The following is a 14,289-nucleotide window of genomic DNA, read 5'->3' as shown; positions in this document are numbered from 1 at the left end:
CTCAAACTCACAAACCGTGAGCTCATGACCTGAGCTGAAGTCGGACGCTTAATCGACTGAGCCACCCAGGTACCCAATTCTCCCAAACATTTAAAGAGAAATTAACAATAATCCTTCTCAAACTCTTCCAAAAAGTAGAAGAAGGAAGACTTCCTACCTCATTCTATGGAGCAAGTATTACCCCAACACCAAAGGCTGGCAAAGACACCACAAAAAAACTATAGACCAGTATCCTTTATGAATGTAGATACAAAAATTCTTAACATTAAGATCAGTCACAAAACAAGGAGTCCTACTTCCACCAAAGCTATTCAACATTGTACTGGAGGTTCTGACTAGAGCAATTAGGCAAGAAAAAAAGGAAGGCATTCACTTAAGAAAGGAAGGCATAAAACTATCTCACTGTCACATGATATGATTTTATACACAGGAAATCTCAAAGAATTAAAGGAAAATTACTAGAGCTAATAAATGAATTCAGTCAAGTTTGCAGGGTACAAGACCAACATACAAAAATCCACTGTCTTATTATATATAAACAATAAATAACCTGAAAAGAAAACTTACAAAATAATTCATTTACAATTGCACACAAAAGAATAAAATAGGTACAAATTTAATCAAGGAGGTGAGAAATCTGTACACTGAAAAATATAAAACATTGCTGAAAGCGACGAAAGGATGTTTAACTAAATGAAAAGACAACCCATGTTCATGATTGGAAGACTACTGTTAAAATGCTAATACTACCCAAGGCATTCTACATGTTCACTGCAATTGTATCAAAATCCTAGAAGAAAACATACTAGAAAATCTTTGTTACCTTGAATTGGGAGATATGACATCAAAAGCACAATACATAAAAGAACAAATTGGTTAACTAGGTGTAATCAAAAATGAAAACTTCTGTTCCTCAAAAGACAGTGTTGGGGTGCCTGGGTGGTTCAGTCAGTTAAGTGTATGACTTTGGCTCAGGTCATGATCTCATGGTTCTTGGGTTAAAGTCCCGCATCGGACTCTGTGCTGACATCTCACAGCCTGGGGCCTGCTTCGGATTCTGTGTCTCCCTCTCTCTCTGCCCCTCCCCTGCTCGCACTCTGTCTGTCTGTCTCTCTCAAAAATAAATAAACATTTAAAAATTAAAAAAAAAAAAAGACACTGTTAAGAGAAACACCAGACAAGTGTATGTAATGGGGGCGGGGGGAGGGAGAGCGGGAATCTTTACAAATCATAGGCCTGAAAAAATATTTGTATTGTGAACATATAAAGAACTCTCATAACTCAAAAATAAGAAAACAACTCAATTTTAAAAGTGGGCAAATGATTTGAACAGACACTTCATCAAATAAGATATATGGATAACAAGCATATGAAAAGTTGTTCAATGGCTTTATCGTTAGAGAAATGCAAATTAAATCCACCATGAAACATTACGCCCTTATGAGAATAACTAAAGTTAAATTAAAATTAACACAATACCAGGGGTTAACAAGGTTATTGAGCAAACAGAACTGTCAAATACTGCTTGCAGAACTATAAAACTACTCTTGAAAATATTTTAGTTTCTCAAGATATTAAACATACTCCTGCCATATGATCCATTCATTTACCTCCTAGGTATTTCCCCAAGAGAAAAGGAACTATATGTCCGTATGAGGAATTGTACATAAATGTTCATAGTGGCCATATTTGTAATAGCCCCAAATTGGAAACAACCTAAATGTGCCTACAATGCATGAATGGAGAAACAAATTACGTATATCCATTCAAAGGAATGCTATTTAGCAATAAAAAGCAACAAACCATTAATATACACAACTACATAAATGAATCTCAAGATAAGTATATTGAAAGAAGCCAGCCAAAAAAGTATATCATATATGATTTCATTTATATAAAAACTCTGGACAATGAAAATTATAGTGACAGAAAGCAGATCATTGATCACTTGGGAGTGAAAGGACGGGAAGGGCAGGAGGCACAGATTAAAAGGGGCATTAGAGGGGTGCCTGGGTGGCTCAGTCAGTTTAGTGTCCAACTTCAGCTCAGGTCATGATCTCGCAATCTGTGAGTTCGAGCCCCGCGTCAGGCTCTGTGCTGACAGCTTGGAGCCTGGAGCCTGCTTCGGATTCTGTGTCTCCCTCTCTCTCTGTGCCCTCCCCACTCACACTCTGTCTCTCAAAAATGAATAAATGTTAAAAAAAAATTTTTTAATAAAAATAAATTTTAAAAAAAGGGGGGCACTAGGAAAAGTGTTGAGGATGATGGATATAGCCACTCTCTTGACTGTGGTTATGGTTTCACAGTGTAAACATAAGTCCAAAGATATAAAATTGTGTACTTACAAACATGTGCTTCGTTGTGTTTCAACTGTTGTGCAAAAAAAAAGTTGTTTCAGGAAAAAAAATTCACGGACAACAGGCCAGCCTTTTAGAATATGCATTTTTAGGGGACACTATTCTCAGGGAGAAAACTTCAGCAAGCCAGAGATAACTGCATAAATTGTGGCAATAGGATCTATAATGAGCAATGAAACTGTAACTATAGAATTGAGACTAAAATAAATATGGGAATTATGCTAACATATTTTTGTAGTCTCCTAGAATCCATTCCCTTCCCAGTGTGACTTTGCAGCTGGTTCTCTGACTTGCTTTGGCCAATGGAATGTGCAAGGAATGATAGTTAGGAGTTGCTTCTCCTCATTATTCTTGAATTTCTTCTGTCATCATGAGGGGAATATGATCTGGCCAACCCATGGTCCAAGGAAGATTACAGAGCAGGACCAACTTTCACCTTGAAACCAAATCCACCTAAACTGAGTCTATATTAATTATCCTTCAAATACATGACAGAGAATAAATGTTTCTTCTGTAAGCCAGTGAGTTTGGGGTGGTTCATTATGCAATATGATTACAGTAATAGCTATTGGATACATACAAATATATACTACGAAGTATTAACTCTATATTGAAATGAGTAATTAACATATGTTTGTTGTGGTGGAGGAAAGGGAGAAAAGTAAAAGATAGGGAAGGTATGCAACCTTATTTTTACTCATCAAAATTTATCAGATTAAGTTGACAAATCAAGTGATAGATGTTCAACTATATCTAAAACTACAAAGATAAATATGAAGAGAATATGACTGGGGCTCCTGGGTGGCTCAGTCGGTTAAGCGTCTGGCTTCAGCTCAGGTCAATTTTCACAGTTCGTGAGTTTGAGCCCCGCATCGGGCTCTGTGCTGACAGCTCAGAGCATGAAGCCTGCTCCGGATTCTGTGTCTCCCTCTTTAGAAGAAACTGAAGAAAGAAGAAATGGAGGACTAAAGAAATTATACAAACGTATAGTTATAAGAGTAACTAACTGAACAAAAATAAAATTCCTAAATTATAAAATGAAATATATTATAAAACAAAGAGCACTATGGTGAAAGATATGTTGAGATATCAAACAGAAAGCATGATATATAATAACAATATTAAATCCAAATACATATATATTATTAATGGATATAAATGTGTTAAACAGGGTGCCGGGGTGGCTCAGTCATCTAAGCCACTGGTTTGGGCTCAGATCGTGATCTCACAATTCATGGGATTGAGTCCTGCGTTGGGCTCTATGCTGACAGCACGGCGCCCACTTAGGATTCTCTCTCTCTCCATCTCTCTCTGCCCCCTACCGCCTCTCTCTCAAAATAAATAAATAAACTTTACAAAATAAATGTGTTAAACTATTGTAGTAAAAGAAAAAAAAATCTGATTATATCCTAAAGCAAAGACTAGTTTTTGCTGTAACCCTATGACACACCTAATAGAATGTAATTCAGAGAGGTGGAAAATTAAAAGGGTAAGTAAAGGTACATTATGATGTTACAACTAAACAAAAACCACTATCACAACAAAAACCAGGATCGTGATGTCAGTAGCAGGATAATTTGAACTGAGGACAAAGTGATGACCACTTCATTATGATAAAGAGACAACCATGAATATCTGTGAATCAAATAATGAAGTATCAACTATAAAAAAAGGAGATAGAAGAAATAAAATCATAGTTAGGGGTGGGAAATGTTAACTGACCTCTTGAAACCCATGACACATAAAGAGGGGGAAAATAGAAAAACTTAAGTGACATTACTATTTTTTTAAATTTTTTTAAAACATTTATTTATTATTGAGAGACAGAGAGAGACAAAGCATGAGCAGGGGAGGGGCCGAGAGACAGGGAGACACAGAATCTGAAGCAGGCTCCGGAAGCAGGCTCCGGGCTCTGAGCTGTCAGCACAGAGCCCGACGCGGGGCTCGAACTCACAAACCACGAGATCATGACCTGAGCCGAATGCGGACGCTCAATGGATGGAGCCACCCAGGCGCCCCATTAAATGACATTACTACTAAGGTGGTTCCAATAGATCCATTAACCCTGATATTATGAACACAGAGACTATACCTCCTTTTTAAATACTCGTGGAACATTCTCTAAAGGAAACCATATAGATTTCAAAGAAAACCTAAAAAATAATCTCCAAACGAGAAACAATGCAAAAACATACTCTGATCTGGAAAAAGTCTTAAATACCCAAGTTCAGAAAAAAAGAATAAAATAAGTATCAAACGTAACAAGTTAGGAAAAGATGAAGAGGGGCGGCTAATGAGTATAGGATGACAAAAGTCCAAAATTAGATTGTGGTGATGGTTACATGACCCCGTGAATATAATAAAAACACTGAATTGTGAACTTTAAAGGGATTAATTGTAGAGTATGTGAATTATATCTCAATTAAGCCGTTAAAAGAAGGATTTAAGAATAATACAATTGGGTAGGAAGAAATGAGATTTAAAAGTCAATAAAATAGATAAACTATTAGGTAATATAATCAAGAAAAAATTGAGGACATTTAACACAAAATAAGATATAAAGGGAACATCCTATGGCAACAAAGCTAACCTCCCTAAAAACACTGGATGTTTCTTCCCTTAGTGGAATTGTACCAACCCCTTAAAGAAAGGTAATTTCAGTTTTATCTACTTAAGACCATAGAAAAGGAAACTTTCTTTTTTTTTTTTTGAAAAAGAAACTTTCTAATTAATTTTGTATAAAGTGATTATGCCCAAACTCAGAAAAGACTAAGAAATGTTCAAGACTTTTTTGAAGAAGCACTTTTACAAGATAATAATAATAATAATAATAAATAGAATAAGGAGGGATATCATAGTGTGAAACTGAATAAAGAAAACCTAATTCAAAGTGGAGTCACGAAGCAATGAAGGAAGGGTTCTCATGTCTGTGCCACTGGTCATAGCTGACTTTACATACACCAGAAGATTTTCTCCTCACCCAGCAACAACCCAGCCAATGAGAAATCGGCACAACCCTGAACTCTTGCTCTCCTCTGATATATTTTTGTTCAAAGCAACCCCTCCAAACTTTCTCCTTTCCTCTATAAAAGGATGATCTCCTCCCTTGTTCTTTGGACTTGCCTAGGGATCCCCAAGATTTGCTCCTCCTCAATTCTTCAGCTATTCCCAAACAAGGTTGATTTTGTTGGTTCAACTGCTCACCATCTTCTTTTTTTTTTTTTTAATTTTTTTTTTTCAACGTTTTTAATTTATTTTTGGGACAGAGAGAGACAGAACATGAACGGGGGAGGGGCAGAGAGAGAGGGAGACACAGAATCGGAAACAGGCTCCAGGCTCCGAGCCATCAGCCCAGAGCCTGACGCAGGGCTCGAACTCACGGACCGCGAGATCGTGACCTGGCTGAGGTCGGACGCTTAACCGACTGCGCCACCCAGGCGCCCCTCACCTTCTTCTTTTAATGGATGACATTTCTTGGTGTTACCAATGGGATCCAAAGGGGATAAACCCTTGAGAACTACCCACAGGACCCACCTGAGCCCCTTGTGTTCTTCACAAGGTGCAGTCTTCTTCCCTTTGGGTTTGGTTAAGTCTCCTCTTGGATTCAAGCTCTCTCCTTTTGGTCAAGCATTTGGACTTTATTTGGGACCTCTTTTCATGAAAGTACCACCCTTCCTGCTGATTTTATTTTTGTTTTCTAAATTTCTGTCTTCCTCCTCCCCTTCTTCTTCTTCTTCTTCTTCTTCTTCTTCTTCTTCTTCTTCTTCTGTTTATTTGTTTATCTTGAGAGGTGAGAGAAGGGGCAGGGAGCGAGGGAGAGAGAATCCCAAGCAGGCTCTGTGCTGTCAGCATGGAGCCTGATGAGGGGATTTGATCTCAAGAACTGTGAGATCATGACCTGAGCTGAAACCGAGAATTGGATGCATAACCAACTGAGCCACCCAGGTACCTCTGTTTTTGTTGTTGTTGTTCTGGTTGCGTTCTGAGCTCTCCAAGTTTACTGTGCATACTTGGTCTCTATTTCTGTTTATTCCCTTCTGTTTCTGTTTCTATTTGTTGGAGTTTCTTAGCAAGTCACCCATCCTATTCAAAAGGGGTGGGAAAACACATAATTCCTGGTGTTGTAAAACAGCTGTTGGAAAACAGGGCCCCTTGTGGTATATTTTAGAGAATCCAAAGGCAAGATAGGCTCCACCTAATCCTTGGACCAGGTTCTTGTGCCTTTCTGAAAAATGGGTAAAGTTTTGGATACTTTGGAATTTTATTTTATTTTATTATTATCATTTTTAATGTTTTATTTATTTTTGAGACAGAAAGAGACAGAGCATGAGCAGGGGAGGGGACAGAGATAGAGGGGAGACACAGAATCAGAAGCACGCTCCAGGCTCTGAGCTGTCAGCACAGAGCCCAATGCAGGGCTTGAACTCACGAACCGTGAGATCAGGACCTGAGCCGAAGTTGGATGCTCAACCGGGTGAGCCACCCAGGCGCCCCGCTTTGGAATTTTAATGGCCGTTCTGGGGAAACTTTCTTTTAGATAAATCCACCATTTAAGGTGATCCATGAAAAGAGAAGATCCTACATATTTCGGCAACAATGAAATGCATTCCCAGATCGGTAGCAGAAGGTCTAAAAGACAAAATGACTCCAAAAACAGCTCTAACAGGAACCTTGTAGCATAAAAATGCAAAATCTTTAGTAAAAAACATTGGCCATCTAAGGAGGTAAACTTAACTTAGGCCATCTGCCAGAAACATAATTTGGATCCAACTATTCTTTTGAGTTTTGTACCTGAGATATAACTAAAAATTTTAAAACAAAAGTTATAAGATTTCCGTGTCTATATATTATGCATGTCTATGTATGTATATTATAGATATGTGATATTTTCCTACCTCTGGATGGTATTGCCAAAATTAATTTGTTAATGACTCCTTTTTATTGGCTTCAAAACAATAAGTACTTATATAAATGAAGTAGACTAACCCAAATGTTTTTTGAGTTCACATGGTCTGAGATAAACTAAAAGCTGGTTTAAGTTTGTCGGTTTCGTAAAAACAAGCATGTCTTCTACCCTATGACCCAGCAATAGCACTGCTAGGAATTTACCCAATGGATACAGGAGTGCTGATGCATAGGGTCACATGTACCCCAATGTTTATAGCAGCACTTTCAACAGTAGCCAAATTATGGAAAGAGCCTAAATGTCCGTCAACTGATGGATGGATAAAGAAGTTGTGGTTTATATATACAATGGAATACCACTTGGCAATGAGAAAGAATGAAATCTCGCCATTTGCAGCAACGTGGATGGACCTGGAGGGTATTATGCTAAGTGAAGTAAGTCAGGCAGAGAAAGACAGATACCATATGTTTTCACTCTTATGTGGATCCAGAGAAACTTAACAGAAGACCATGGGGGAGGGGAAGGGGGGAAAAAAAGTTAGAGATGGAGAGAGCCAAACCATAAGAGACTCTTAAAAACTGAGACTAAACTGAGTGTTGATGAGGGGTGGGAGGGAGGGGAGGGTGGGTGATAGGCATTGAGGAGGATACCTGTTGGGATGAGCACTGGGTGTTGTATGGAAACCAATTTGACAATAAATTTCATATTAAAAAAAAACAATTTGATATCTTTCTACCTCTGGATGGTATTGCCAAAATTAACTCTTCAGAGTCATCAACATTAAATATAATGCAAATAAATAACTGTAATTCTACTTGGGTTTATTAAGTCAAATAAGTTCATCTTACCTCAATTGCAAAGTTTGTCAGCAGGAAAATTCCCTGGAAATGATGGCTGATCTTGTCTAATGTCTCATTAAGCTTCTGTGAGTAATCTAAACATAATTTGGGGGAACAAAGGATTTAGATAGATGAAATGGAATAAGAATTTTTTTTAAGTTGCAATAATTGTTTTATGGTATGCGTGCTTAAAAAATACCTTCCCCAAATATTTTTGGTAACTTGAAACTTTTAGAACTTTGCTAAGTTAAATTAAATGATGGAACTTCATTGAGTACCTGGATCATTTTCCAAACAAGATAAAATTCTAAAGCATTAATTACTGAACATAGGTTTCTCTACTATTGATTTTCTATTTCAGAGAAACTAAAGGTAAATTTGGGTTTGTAAGTAATGATGTCTTGTGACACATTGAAAGAGTATACTAGTTAAAAGAGCATATGCTTCCAGAACTGTATTAATAAATGAAATACATGAAATGTATAAATACATGAAATGTATTTATAAATTTGTCAGTCCATTATTGCTTACTTCTTAGTTTTCAGAAGGAAATTTTTTGCATGGTTAAGACTGAAATGGATTTATTTAAGTTTAAAAAAAGAGAAAGAATTTTAGTATCAAAAGTATACTGGTACAGGGGCGCCTGGGTGGCGCAGTCGGTTAAGCGTCCGACTTCAGCCAGGTCACGATCTCGCGGTCTGTGAGTTCGAGCCCCGCGTCAGGCTCTGAGCTGATGGCTCGGAGCCTGGAGCCTGTTTCCAATTCTGTGTCTCCATCTCTCTCTGCCCCTCCCCCGTTCATGCTCTGTCTCTCTCTGTCCCAAAAATAAATAAAAAATGTTGAAAAAAAAAAAATTAAAAAAAAAAAAGTATACTGGTACAGAATTAAAATTTGTCTTTTCTATTAAAAGGACAAAGTTTTCTTAGATTATTTTTTTGCTATTAATAAGAAATTATAAACAAAGTTCCTGTACCTTCAATGTAATCTCCCTAGGAAACAAAGAATCTGTGTTTTATCTTTATCAGGTCTTTGATTACCTAGGGAAAGAGTCTTTTCTATTAAAAGGAGCTAAGGCTTTTTGCAACTAGGTAACCTTCTGTGTTTGCCTTTAAAATGTTTTTGTCACTTTGGTTAAATGGATAATTATGTCTTGTTTCATAGTTTTCTGTGGTCCTATTTGGTCAAGTGTTAAAGTCTTTTTATATTTTTGACAAACTTCCCAAAATTCTGGTTGAAATCTTTTTGACCTTGAACTATCTTGTGTGTTTCCAGAGGGTTCCTAGAACATCTCAAAGGATTTGTTCTCTCTCCCTACAAAAAAGGGAAATGTTAAACTGATTAGGCTTATTTAATATGTTAAATTACATGAGAAGCTTGTCAAATAAGAAGTAATACTAAACCTTATTTACCTTATATTTGTATATGTATATGTAATTATGTGCTCCAAAATTTATATGAAATCCTTAAAATTCTGATATGTCCTGACATCTTATCAGTCATAATTTAAAAATATATGTCACAGAAATAAGCAAGTTTTCTTGTCAATTCCATTGTAATGAACTGTTCATCAGATCTATAATGGGCATTTGTAAGTCTTTTGTCATTTATACCCAGTTATTGTTTTACTCTGATGCTTTTGCAAATGTATTTCATCTAAGGAGAAATTCATGAAAAGGACTCTGACAAGTACTGTAGAATACAGGTCTCTGAAAGCTTTAGGATCATATAACTAGGTTGAAGAAAATGTTTTCTCTTAAGCGATCTATGACTTACAACAATTATGTAAAATCTTTGTGAACAAAGATGAAATGATTTTTTTTCTTCCTAACTGAGCCCTCCAGAATTCAGACACTTGAGTACTTTTTCTCATGGCAGTATAGTTATTTGCAGAAGTTCAGTAAGAATCTGTTCTTCTTGTAAACAGGCCACTGCTACCTCCGTGGCTAAGATCCTGTTAGAAAGGATCATTCCTACTAGGGGAACCCCTCTTCCCCCCACCTTTGAACTTCCTAGTGATCGGGGAACCCACTTTACCAGTCAGGTGCTTCAACAAATTTGCGCTGTTTGGCCAGTTTTACAACACGTTCACGGTACCTACCACCCTCAATTTTCAAAACTAGTTGAATTACTAATTCATCATTAAGACTCAATTAGCAAAATTTGTAGAAACCCTTCAAATTTCCTGGACAAAAGCACTGTCATTGGTTTTTCTGAATCTCAGATCCGCCCCTTTTGAAACTGGTAAACTCCCTTTTTTGAGATAATCACAGGATGCCCAATGCACTTAACTAGTTCCTGCTTTTTTTGATCCACAGCTGATAAAAGGGGATATACTTCAGTTTTGCAAAGGTCCAATAAAATCCTTAAAGAATGATCATACTTAGTAGAACAATCTTTCCACAGTGAGCTCCCAGGAGACAAAGCCATTAGACCTCATAATCTGCAGCCTGGAGATTTCATCTCCTAGGAAAGAAGCCTTCAGAAAGATTCCCTCCAATCAGGCTGCCTGGAAGGGACTTTACCAGGAATTTAAGCAAATGGCAGCTGAGCCAGACAGCTTTCCCAAAATGATAGGACTAGGCCTGTTTACTTTTTCTTGCTATTCTCACCTTACTTTCCTTCTCTCCTCCTTGGAAAGGCAATGCTCTTATCCACATTTCCCAATCTATTTCAAAAGGGGCAAATCTTTCTGACTGTTGGATCTGTCACCAGAAACTCCAATCTATTCACGATGTCAGAGACCCCTTGCTTTTACAAGTAACTGATTTCTCCTTAGTCTCAAATGTCATTCCTGAGTACACCCACAAGCCTTTGGATGTTACCTATGGGGTTAGGATACTACGGCCAGGTGTTCCCCTACTTTATTTCAACCTTTCCCCAGTAATAACCACATTAGCTCAAATAGACACCTCCATCTTTGCCAATCATACAACCTTTGCTTCCTCCCAACCTGTGTCTTTTCCTTGCTTAAATATGATCTATTCCCTGTATCCAAAGGAAATACAGATGGACTAACTCCTCTTTGCAAGGCTTCTAGAAAACACCACTTTAGAATGGGATGGTACCTCACAGAATGTCATCCTAATTCCCCTGACCCCTGGCTTGAAAAGTTCAATCAGGAAATTCCAGCTAATGAATCTATCAACAACCAGGTCTTAGCTGAAGTCCTCTGTGCTCCATCTGGTTTCATTTTTGTCTGCAGTGGATAGCATTTTCATGGGTATATGAATGTTTAGATAGCTGGTGAACTGGACGCCAATGCTTATTGGGACATTTAACCATCCTTGTTGACATGCATAACAAACCAAAAGCCTTCCATTGGTTCAGCCATTGAACCACCATGGCTGCCTTGAATGGGAACTTCAAGAGGCATTCATGACTCCATAGGGAAAGCTTTTCTTCTTTGGGTTGCGGTAAATACCAATGAGCACCTGATCAGAAATCTCTCCCTAACATTAGAAGAGCTAGCCAATTCCACACCAAAGCAGTAGCAGGCCAACAATGATCATTTGACTCATTGGCTAATTGCTTCGCCCTTGATTACCTGCTGAACAAGGAGGCATTTGCGCAATGGCAAACACCGTCTGTTGCACCTTATAAATGCCTCTAGAGAGGTAGAAACTCAATTACACAAGATTAGGGAACAACTGCACTGGTTACAACAAATTTCACCTGACTTCCCTGGTCCTTTGGTTTGTTCAGTTGGCTACCTTCAAATTTGGGTCATGGTTTAGAACCATTATACAAATTGGATTTGTCATGCTACTTTTAATTCTGTTTTGCATAATTATTTTTAAACTTGTTGTTTGTCAAATCTCTCCAGAGGTGATGCATCAAATGGAATGATGTTAGCTCAACATTTTGAGATGATTTCAAAGCTTAAAATCTAGACAAGGTATGACCTTAAGAGGGGAAAATGCCTGACAGCCCCTCCTTCTACCTTCTTTCTTGTTCAAATGTGGTTTCTATGGTTTTTATCACCACCTGCTCTCCCTGCAACATGGGACACGACTCCAAGGAAAAGTCCTTCCTGGCACTGACACTGATAGACAAAAATGTTTAATTAAGTAAATAAGTAACCAAATGCTTGAGCAGCAATTGTCTCAAGGAAAGATCTTGGTCAAAAGAGGGAGATGTGAAAATGAATAAAGGAAACCTAATTCAAAATGGAGAAGGGAATCAATGAAGAGGGTGTTCGCAGGTACCACTCTTGGCAGCCTACCTTACATCCTTCAGCAGGACGAAGCTCACTTCACATACCCCAGCAGGAAGGAAGATTTTCCTCTTGCTTGGCAACTACTCAGCCAATGAGAAGTTGCCACAACCTCAAACTCTTGCTCTCCTTAATGAACTTTGGCTCAAGACAACCTCTTCCAACCTCTTCCTTTCCTCTTAAAGGACACTTTCTTCTTTCTTCTTCAGACCTGCCTGTGGTTCACCATCGTTTGCAACTCCTCTGCTATTCCTGAATAAACTCAATTTTTCTGGCTATTCGCTTGCCTTTTTCTTTTAACGATTGACAATAGTCCTGAATGGGAAGGCAGTTTTGTAAATATGTCAACTATCTTCCCAATTAATCTTTTAATTGAATACATTTATGACCAAAATCTTAAAAGAATTTGCAATGCAATTTGACAAATCCTTAAAAAACATTTTTAGTGTGGAATTTGTCAAATATATTGAAAACTGGAATAATAGTTTAATGTATCCATCACCTAGCTTCAATAACTACTAATACATGGTCGATCCTGGATAGTCAACTTTTAAGTTCATCTAAAGAGTTATTAAACAGTCATGAAGTTTTGAAAAGACCACAGAGGGGACAAACTTCTCTTATTTTTAGCTAATGGAGCTATTGTAGAGAGGCCTTGAACAGATTCATGTTTTTGAGGAAATTTAGAACATGAGAAAGGTACGGTTTCACAGACTGGGTTGCTCAGTCCGTTGGACATTCAACTCTTGATTTCTGCTCAGGTTATGATCCCAGGGTCGTGGGATAGAGCCCTGCGTGAGGCTCAGTGCTGAGCATGGAGCCTTCTTAAGATTCTCTCTCTCTGTCTCTGTCTCTCTCTCTTTTCTATCTCCCTCTGCCTCTCTCCCCTGCTCAATCACCCTTCCTTCCTCCCCCCCCCTCAGATGGTAATAATAAAAAAGGTACAGTTTCAAATCAGTGTGGAAAGGAGGACTTAAAAATTAATAAATATCATTGACTCAATTGACTACTCAGTTGGAAAGAACTGAAGTTAATTAATGTACAACAAATCAAAAATAAATTTCATATAGATTAAGGGTCTCAATATAAAAAAGTAAGGCTATAAGAAAATTAGAAACAATTATAAGGAATGGATTTAAAATCTTGGTGTCAAATATGGCACCCAAACCATATGAAAGTAATAGATTTGATTGCATGAAAATTTTGAACATTTGCAGAGTGACACAAAGTTAAAAGATGACAGACTGAGAGAAATATATGCCACACAGACCAAGGAAAGGCAAAGACATGGATATGAAATAGGTGGAGTGTTTAGGAATATAAAGAAGTTTAGCGCCACCCAAGCAGAAGGAACATGGTTTCCCATGTCCAGTCCCAGAAATAGGTTCAGTGATGGAATCTGGGTGGTTATTTTCTTCGGTATGTCTTCCTGGAATTTTCCACTTTTTACAATGATGGAATAGTACATTTGAAATTTAAATTTTTAAAAAATCTGTAACAACTAAAATTCTGGCGTGCCTTACATTGTTCCCTATTTAGAGTGTTAATATATCGCCAACTTTGTTTTAGGTTTTAAGACAGGGAGGCACCTGGGTTTTTGCTTCCTTTGTGTCACCATGATACCTATTACAGAAGTGAGCCTTTATACTGAAATGTTCGGGGGACTGGCTAAAACAATGTTGATCCTGTAGGTGTGGGAGATCTGGGTGCCAGCACATGAGCACCTCACACTTCCTCATTACACATTTCTCTCTAACCTCTATCTCGGTTCCAGCCGCATCAGTCACTCCATCAGGCCAGTACAAATGACACGCAAGAATTCATTCCAGGGGCGCGAGTCAGCGTGACTCCCGCGTCTCCAGATCCGGAGCTCGCCTAGGAACGCCCCCTCCCCGCCCCTTCGCTTGTTGTGTTGTCATCACGTGGCCCTAGCGGACCCTGACGTCAGGGGCGGGGGAGGGGCTGCGCAGGCGC

The 14,289-nt window shown here is 38.2% G+C and overlaps 1 long non-coding RNA gene across 2 annotated transcripts in view; it reads right to left on the bottom strand.

Annotated features, from left to right (window-relative positions):
- Window positions 1-14,206, bottom strand: part of LOC122217498 — a 32,824-nt gene extending 18,618 nt beyond the window's left edge. For both annotated transcript variants that reach the window (XR_006201554.1, XR_006201555.1), the window contains exons 1-2: window positions 14,073-14,206; window positions 8,112-8,197 (exon numbers count right to left, since the gene is read on the bottom strand). This is a non-coding gene — a long non-coding RNA (uncharacterized LOC122217498). The remainder of the gene's footprint in view (window positions 1-8,111; window positions 8,198-14,072) is intronic.
- Window positions 14,207-14,289: the final 83 nt, after the last annotated feature.

The sequence above is a fragment of the Panthera leo genome, chromosome B1 (genome assembly GCF_018350215.1).
Source record: "Panthera leo isolate Ple1 chromosome B1, P.leo_Ple1_pat1.1, whole genome shotgun sequence".
In the NCBI taxonomy this organism is placed as follows: Eukaryota; Metazoa; Chordata; class Mammalia; order Carnivora; family Felidae; genus Panthera; species Panthera leo.
Note: the sequence above shows the minus strand (reverse complement) of the source record. Positions and strands in the feature narration are given on the sequence as shown.